Here is a 7,369-nt window from a genome sequence, read left to right on the forward strand (position 1 = left end):
CAGGAATCGAGAGATCTGTTCATCCCCTTGCAGACCCTCAATACTGAGTGCCATGAATAGCAGAAAGGTAAGAAGCCAAAAGCGATAGTGTTTCTTACAGCATGTCAGAGGTCTTAAACAAAACCTAAAACTGGTTTTGGGTGCTTTTATCTTAGAGGAACTGGTATAAATGGTTAGGCTGCCAGCCAAGGATTTAGAGGAATCGGGAAGAATATCCAGCTCTAGCACAGACTTCATGTGAGCACAGGCATGCTACTTAATCTGCCAGAACTCCTCAACTACAAAATGCAAATAACCATTACCTCAGAGAGACCAGTATGAGAAATACTTTGCTAGGATCACGAGATACTTGAACACAAATTGTATCAAAACTTAACAAGTACTGGAAGTGGACAGTTACTCACACAGCACAGCTTAATTGCACAGCTCATTCTCCTTTAGAAAAAAAAAAAAGAAAAAAATCACAAACAATCCGCCAAGGACTTTTCAACATAAAATAACTGGGACAGATAAACACACCTGGTATAACAAATATGTGCAAAACTAAATCAACAGCTACACGGCACGTGAACAACCTTCAGATTTAAATTTGTGTTCAACAATAAAGAATTATAATTTAACTAGGGTTGTTGGTTTGGGTTTGGGTTTTCTTTCATTAAAATTTGAAGTTTAGAGAACATACAAAAAAACATTTGTAAAAGTCAAATAGAAAGAAAGGTACGGACTACGCAGGACACAAATCAGGTCCAGTCCTGTGATGAATTATTGGCCTACTCAGAGAAAAACAAAACTACAGTAGTGCCTGACCTAAGGTTTAATGTATTTAAACAAGTGCTGAGTATTGGATCACGGAACTCTTCAAGGACGGCCATGCATTTCTTATGAATCATCATGCACCTTGAACAAAGTTCTATCTCAAAAATATAATCCTACCATGATCTCCCAGCTATAAGCTACACCTGGGATAGTAGGATGAGATAAATATCAACATAAATAACAAACTAAATATTTATATCCATATATACACTAACTGCTGCTATTCCAGAGAAATCAAGCCAGGACTGCAGAAGTCCTAAGCCACGCTCCAGAGCGAGATCTGATGATGCACCAAACCAGCAATCATCTTCTCAATCAGAGCAGCAGAAATATCATAACTGTTTTGCTATGTTAGTTTCTCACCTTGCAATGTCCAATTGATGGTTTGGGGAAAGCTGTGAAACTACAGAAAAGTTGGAAGAAAAATAAAAATATTTTAAAGGTAGTATTTGCAGTCTGCTAGCTTCAACTACAAAAAAAAGCATCACATCTGCCACTTCTAAAATTAAGTTCTACTAACACTAATTCTATGAACAGACAAATCACATAAAAGTTTCTTTGCTTAGACTACTAGCTGTGACATACACAAAACAATTTTCATTGCTTTTGTTTCTTCTTTATTTAACATCAAATACTTTAAATTGGGAGGGGTTGCTCTTAAATGTTTTTTCTTGTTTCTATTCAAATACAGTCTAAAACATTTAAAGAAGTAAAAAGGTGGTTCATTCTTTTCTAAAATAAAAATAAGTAAATTTTAAGCCTATGCTAAGATAATGAATCATTTAAATGCATATAAAGAGCACCTATCTGGTTTATTATTAATCTTGTAGTTTGAAATATATAGAGAAAACCTGTCCCATAATTAACAATTTAGACCACTACTGTAACAAAGCTTTTATGTTTTATAAATATCCCCATCTCTTTTAAAACTTCACTCATTTTAATTTGTAATGTAATGTACCTTGACTGCAGGAAGATGACATTTTATGAAAGGGAAGTTGTTTTTTAAACTATAGAGTATATATTAGGATTTCTTGAAAATCATACAGGCTTGAAGAAGCAACAATAATACACTATTTGATCTGCCACACTGAATAGACAACTCAACCTCTCCTCACTCAAATATTTAAAGGTCTTCTTGGGTTTTAATTCAGTAAGCTTGGTTTTGTATATTCCTAAGATGTCTTCAAACCATTGTCTGCACCATAGCACTGAGGCATATAAATACTGTTTCTCTGCAGTGTGGCTTTTGTTCACATTTTTAGAGAATATAGACACGTCAATCTTAAATACAAATTCTTACTAACGGAGATAAATTTGCTCTGGTTTGGGTTTGGGTTTTTTTTCCCTAAAAGGAAAAGTCTTTTTTTTAAAAAAAGGAACATACAATCCCAAATAACATCTACTAATACCTTATCAAATCCCAAGTAGCAAGTACTTAAGGAAACACAGGGCAGTAGTCTAGAAATTGTTGTCAACATCCACCAAGAGCTCTGGATTAATATGCCAACCACATTATCCGTAATCTGCTTGAAGCAGCTTATGCAGCACTGGTTTTCTATCAGAGACACGAATCAAAGCTGTTGATTTGAATGCAAATAAAAAACCAAAAATAATCAATCCTTTCTGTTCATTAATTAGCCACCACATTTTAAATTTAATTTACTTGTATATCACAGAATTATGAAATCCACATAATGGATTCAACTCCCCAGTTCTGGTATAAAACACAATTGCAGCAGAGATCCACAAGAATTATGGTCAAAAGGTCTATGTGGCTGAGTTCAAACAGTCTCTTGGTGAATGAAATACGAACAAGGAAGGAAAAAGTCCTCCACAATCAAAAAGTAAAAGTATTTGCACATGATTTCTTTTCAATTAAAAAAATTACAGTGTGAAAAAATTAATATAATTTCATCAAAATAAAAAATAGTCAGAAAAAGAAGTATCTAAAAGTTTATTCTACAATTAAATATATCCAGGATGTTCTAACATTTAATAAAAAAAATAAGATTTGGTAGTTTCAAAAGACCAAACTGCAACCCAAATGTACTAACATAAAACTAGATACTCTTAATGATAGCATAAGCAACAACATTAAAGAGTGCTTTTAATCAACCGGTGGTTAGATTTGCAGAAAACATGAGCTCTGTTAACAACTACAGAATTATACAGCTTTAATGGAAACAGGACAGAAAACTTACCAGTTATAAAAACTGAGGTGACAGAGCAGGATTAGGAGAATATAATAAGCAACTTCACTCTCAAACCCACCTTAGGTAGGTAAGGCTCTCAAACGTATGCCTGATTAAGCACTTGTGTAACACCACTGGCATTTTGCTCAAGTGATTAAAATTAGGTATTTGATTAGGTAGCCTATTTAATGAAAGACTAAGTTCTTAGGTATACAAACTACTAACCCATTATTTATATTTTTCTACAGTCTCACATTTTAATGAGGTTATCATCAGGTTTCTTGAAGAGCACTTTCTTCAGTAGACAGTTGGGGGAAGTTAATATGCACAAGTGTTTCCTAGAAGGAAAGTGTGCCAGAGCTTTACTAAATTAAAATTCTGTGCTTGAGATGACTCAAAATAGCCACAATTAATAGATCTGAAAAATGAGGTTTTCTTAAAGAAACCTTTCATGCCTTCCCTTTCAGCTTCTCAGATTCAGAGTGAATACATCCATACATAAAATGAAATCCACTTCAGTTGTGTTTGAAAATAATTAACATTTAGAAGACAGAAGATAAGACTAGGTGGGGTTACTAATTCCTGGATCCACCTCTCTGACATATATCTGCTCTCTCCTGTGCTCAGCACTCTCTTTTTTCTAATCTCCCCCTTTCCTCGATCTCCTCTTCCCTGCACAAGACAAACCTGCTTAGAGTCTTAAAAAATAACACCAAAGCCCATGCAGGTGCCCCTAAAGACCCACCTTTCCTCTCTGGTCACTCCTCTTTCTCCCTCCCACACCTCAGCAGTTTAGAGCAGCTGTTTTGCAGTTCTCCAGCTGCACCCTCAGCTCCCTCCAGTTTTGCTCCCGCACTTTATACCCCACAGCATCCGCTCTTAAGTATCTTAAAGGCCTTCCTACAGCTCAGCACTTGAGAGCCCACATGCAGCCTCCGTCCTCAGGTGGCTGACTGTCCGCCAGGGACGCACCCAACCATGCTGTTCTTGCCCTTGCTCATCTTCCACAACTTTGGGACCCCTGGTTCACCTCCTTTTTCTCCAAGCACCTCTTCAGCAAGGCAATCAGATAACCCTCCTCTCTGATTTTCTGCAGCTTTATTTTCTGCTTGCTACAGGAAGACCATCTACTCCCACCTCGTGTCCATGTTTCCTGGCAACTTGCTTAGTTTTTAAACCTTCATACCTTTCCTCTAACATTACACCTCTGGTTTGGAAGGGCCACCTCATAAATACACCTAGTGATTTCAGAGATAAGAACAATAAAGCAAGCTCTTCTCCTGACCATACTTACAAAAAGTCCACTGAATCTGATTTGGCTATCGAGCCCAACGTAACTAACCGAACACCGCAGTAAGACTGGTGTTGCAGTAGCCCCACAGTATGCATTTACATCCATTTTTAAAATGCTTGTGCCATCCTATCCCCACAACTGGGGCTGACTTCAAAGTTGCAGAGATTAGGTCAGCCAATTGCAGACACGTGTTAGCACAGTCTAATGAGTTACTGCTCAGCAGCCAAACCACAGCTATGTTCTTTATGGCTGCTTCGGGAACATTCCGCGTGCAAATTCAAATGTGATGGTGACCATGGTTACTGATGTGAGCAGCAGGTCAGTAGGCTTTGCAATCCTACCCTACGTACCCAAGGAGTACTACAACAGTTGCCTGAGCTACAGCTATGCCACATGAAGTCTGTGGATGTCACAGCTTTCAGCAGAGGACCTGTAGGAAAATCAAGGATTAAAGTAGTATTCAAGCTCTTTTTGCCTTTCTAAAATTATCTGTAGGTGGGTTTATTGGTTTTCTTTTTAAAGTAACTTGCAGCAGGAGACCTATAACTAAGGAAGCAGTAATTGCCTTGGTTCTGTGGGTGATTCAAATTAAAATGCAGTAACGGGGGGGGCTAGAAATGAACATGGGAACTTCCCAGGCGTAGGAGTACGACACACAAGTGTAGCAGGGAAAGCAAGTAAGACTGCAACAACAGATCTGAGTCACTCAACTTATAAACACTTTCTTGCAGACCAGCAGGCACACAGAACTGAGAAGTTCCAGAGTCTGAGTATATGGCTTTACGGACCATTTACAATAGCTTGAGGATCAGAATCTGGAAATCAGCACTACAGTAAGTTTAACATGCCTGGAATAGTAAGAATTTAAACCTTACTGTAGATTAAGAATTGCATTTTTTCCAGAAAGGTAACAGGCAGCTATCTCCAAACCATTACTACAATTATCTTCAGAAGATGACAGATAAAAAAATATGGTGTTTAATAAAAGCAAATTCTGAATTTTACCTGCTGTTTACACTCAGCAGCAAATTCTTTCAGCTGCACACAGCAGAGACTTGACAATATATAACAAAATGATGAGCTTCACAGGCAATGCAGTTTGTGGACTTACCAAAACAGACACCACTCTCACAAACACAGTGGTAGGTGTAAGCTTTTCTGTATATTCATGCAGAATAGCACCAATACTTCCTCACCTTTACAAAGGCCACACAGACAGACCACCCCAATCTAGCTGACAGCTGGAGTCAGCAGTGAGTATGTCTGTCTTCCTCATTCCATCTTCATAGGACAGAAAAAAGGCACATATGAACTAAAACTATAAGGAAACCCCATTCTCTGAAAAACAAGCATTCAAGGAACATAAATTCAAACCTAGCATTAATATGACTAAGAAGCTAGGAAAGAGTCAGGCATCTTATAGGCTGTTCCAGCTAGGAAAAAAAAAAAAGTAGCAAGGTCTGGTATTTCTTATTTAGAAGTCCTGTTCCCAAAACAAAGGATGAATAAAACATGAAAAGAGTATTTCATTGCTCAGATCCCTTAAGAATCTGTTCAGACATCAACCGACTTACATACCTCTTCTATAAGCTTTCCAATGGGACCACACAAATGAGCAGCGGCTCAAGCCACACCATCTTCCCAAAATTAATCTCTTCTCCCCACTGGTCATACCTACTGCTATCAGAATCAATATTCAGCAAACTCCCTAGCAGATAGAGCACATTCCTGAGCAGCTCTGCATTTGCCTTTGCTTTCAAGCAGTCTTGTACTTGCAGATGGTTCATTTTTATTTCCCACAATTGTCTGGATATAGCCACTGCTATTTTAGTTCAACCTGTCACAGCTGCATTACAAAAAACATTTATTAACATACATTCACTAGCTATCAGTAAACATGTTACCACAGGATCGAAGTTCTATGTCTGATAATGTTAGCAAGAATGTCTCTTAGCAGAAAGGAATTCACACACAACCTCCTCCCTGGTATCATCCTATCCTTATCTCCATCATCATCCATCCTGACATCCTTCCAAGAACTTACATGCTTCTGTGAATATAACACATTTCCCCTGCTTCTCACTGTAGTACGCATTTGTGAGATTCAAACTTCTAAGCTACACCTCCTAGCACCTAGGCTATACTGTTACTGATGTACTTGGATTTTTTAAACAATGCCTTAAAAGCTTCAATAACTGAGCTTCTCTAGAAATACAGACATTACTTGCTTGTTAGGGATGGGCTTAGAACAAAGATAAGTTAATCACATTTCTGAACATACCACCATACTGTACTGTATAAAAAAAAACCTGGAACAGTATTTGCACTGCCAATTCATATTAATCCTAAATTACTTTTAAGCCTCAGTTGCAACAATCAGGTTGTTACCTCCTGCTTCCGCTGAAAACTTTCCGCAGCTTCAGAGTGAGGGTTGACAACATAAACTCAATACTGTAGTGTCAAAATAAACAAAAATACTCAAACATTTTAAAAATCCCTTTAAGTCACCTGTGCTGTACTGTAATAACATTTATATTGTTATTGTTAACATCCCCAACTATTTTATCCTAATCAACTCACAAATCATTTGAATTCCCCAAAGCTATGTTTATTGCTGGCTAACTCTACAACAGCTGTGAGAAATGCTATTCAAGCTAGAAAGCCTTTCTGTTTGCAGGATTTGCCACCTGCAAAAGAGCTCAATAAAAGATTGGTCTTTTAGCAATACATTTGCTAACCTAAACATATTTCACAGTTTTACACCTGGTGTATTACAAGTATGAAGTCTGTTAGGGTTAATGCAGCATTCCATACCATTCAAAGTCCATCGGCACTTGGGAAAGGTTGGTGCAGCAGCAGGCTCACAACCACTGCTACATTTGAACTTCTGAACAGGGTGTAATCTTCTAGCACTGCCTCAGGGGCTACTGATTCAACAGAGACCACACCTTTACCAATTATTCTTCCTCTTCAGTGATCCACAGAATTAAAGAAACCTATTTAACCACCCTTACTTCACATGTTTTGATGAAACCCACAGGAAAGAGTAATGGTGAATTCAATT

This window comes from Egretta garzetta, unplaced genomic scaffold, assembly GCF_000687185.1.
Source record: "Egretta garzetta isolate BGI_Z169 unplaced genomic scaffold, ASM68718v1 scaffold424, whole genome shotgun sequence".
Taxonomy (NCBI): domain Eukaryota; kingdom Metazoa; phylum Chordata; class Aves; order Pelecaniformes; family Ardeidae; genus Egretta; species Egretta garzetta.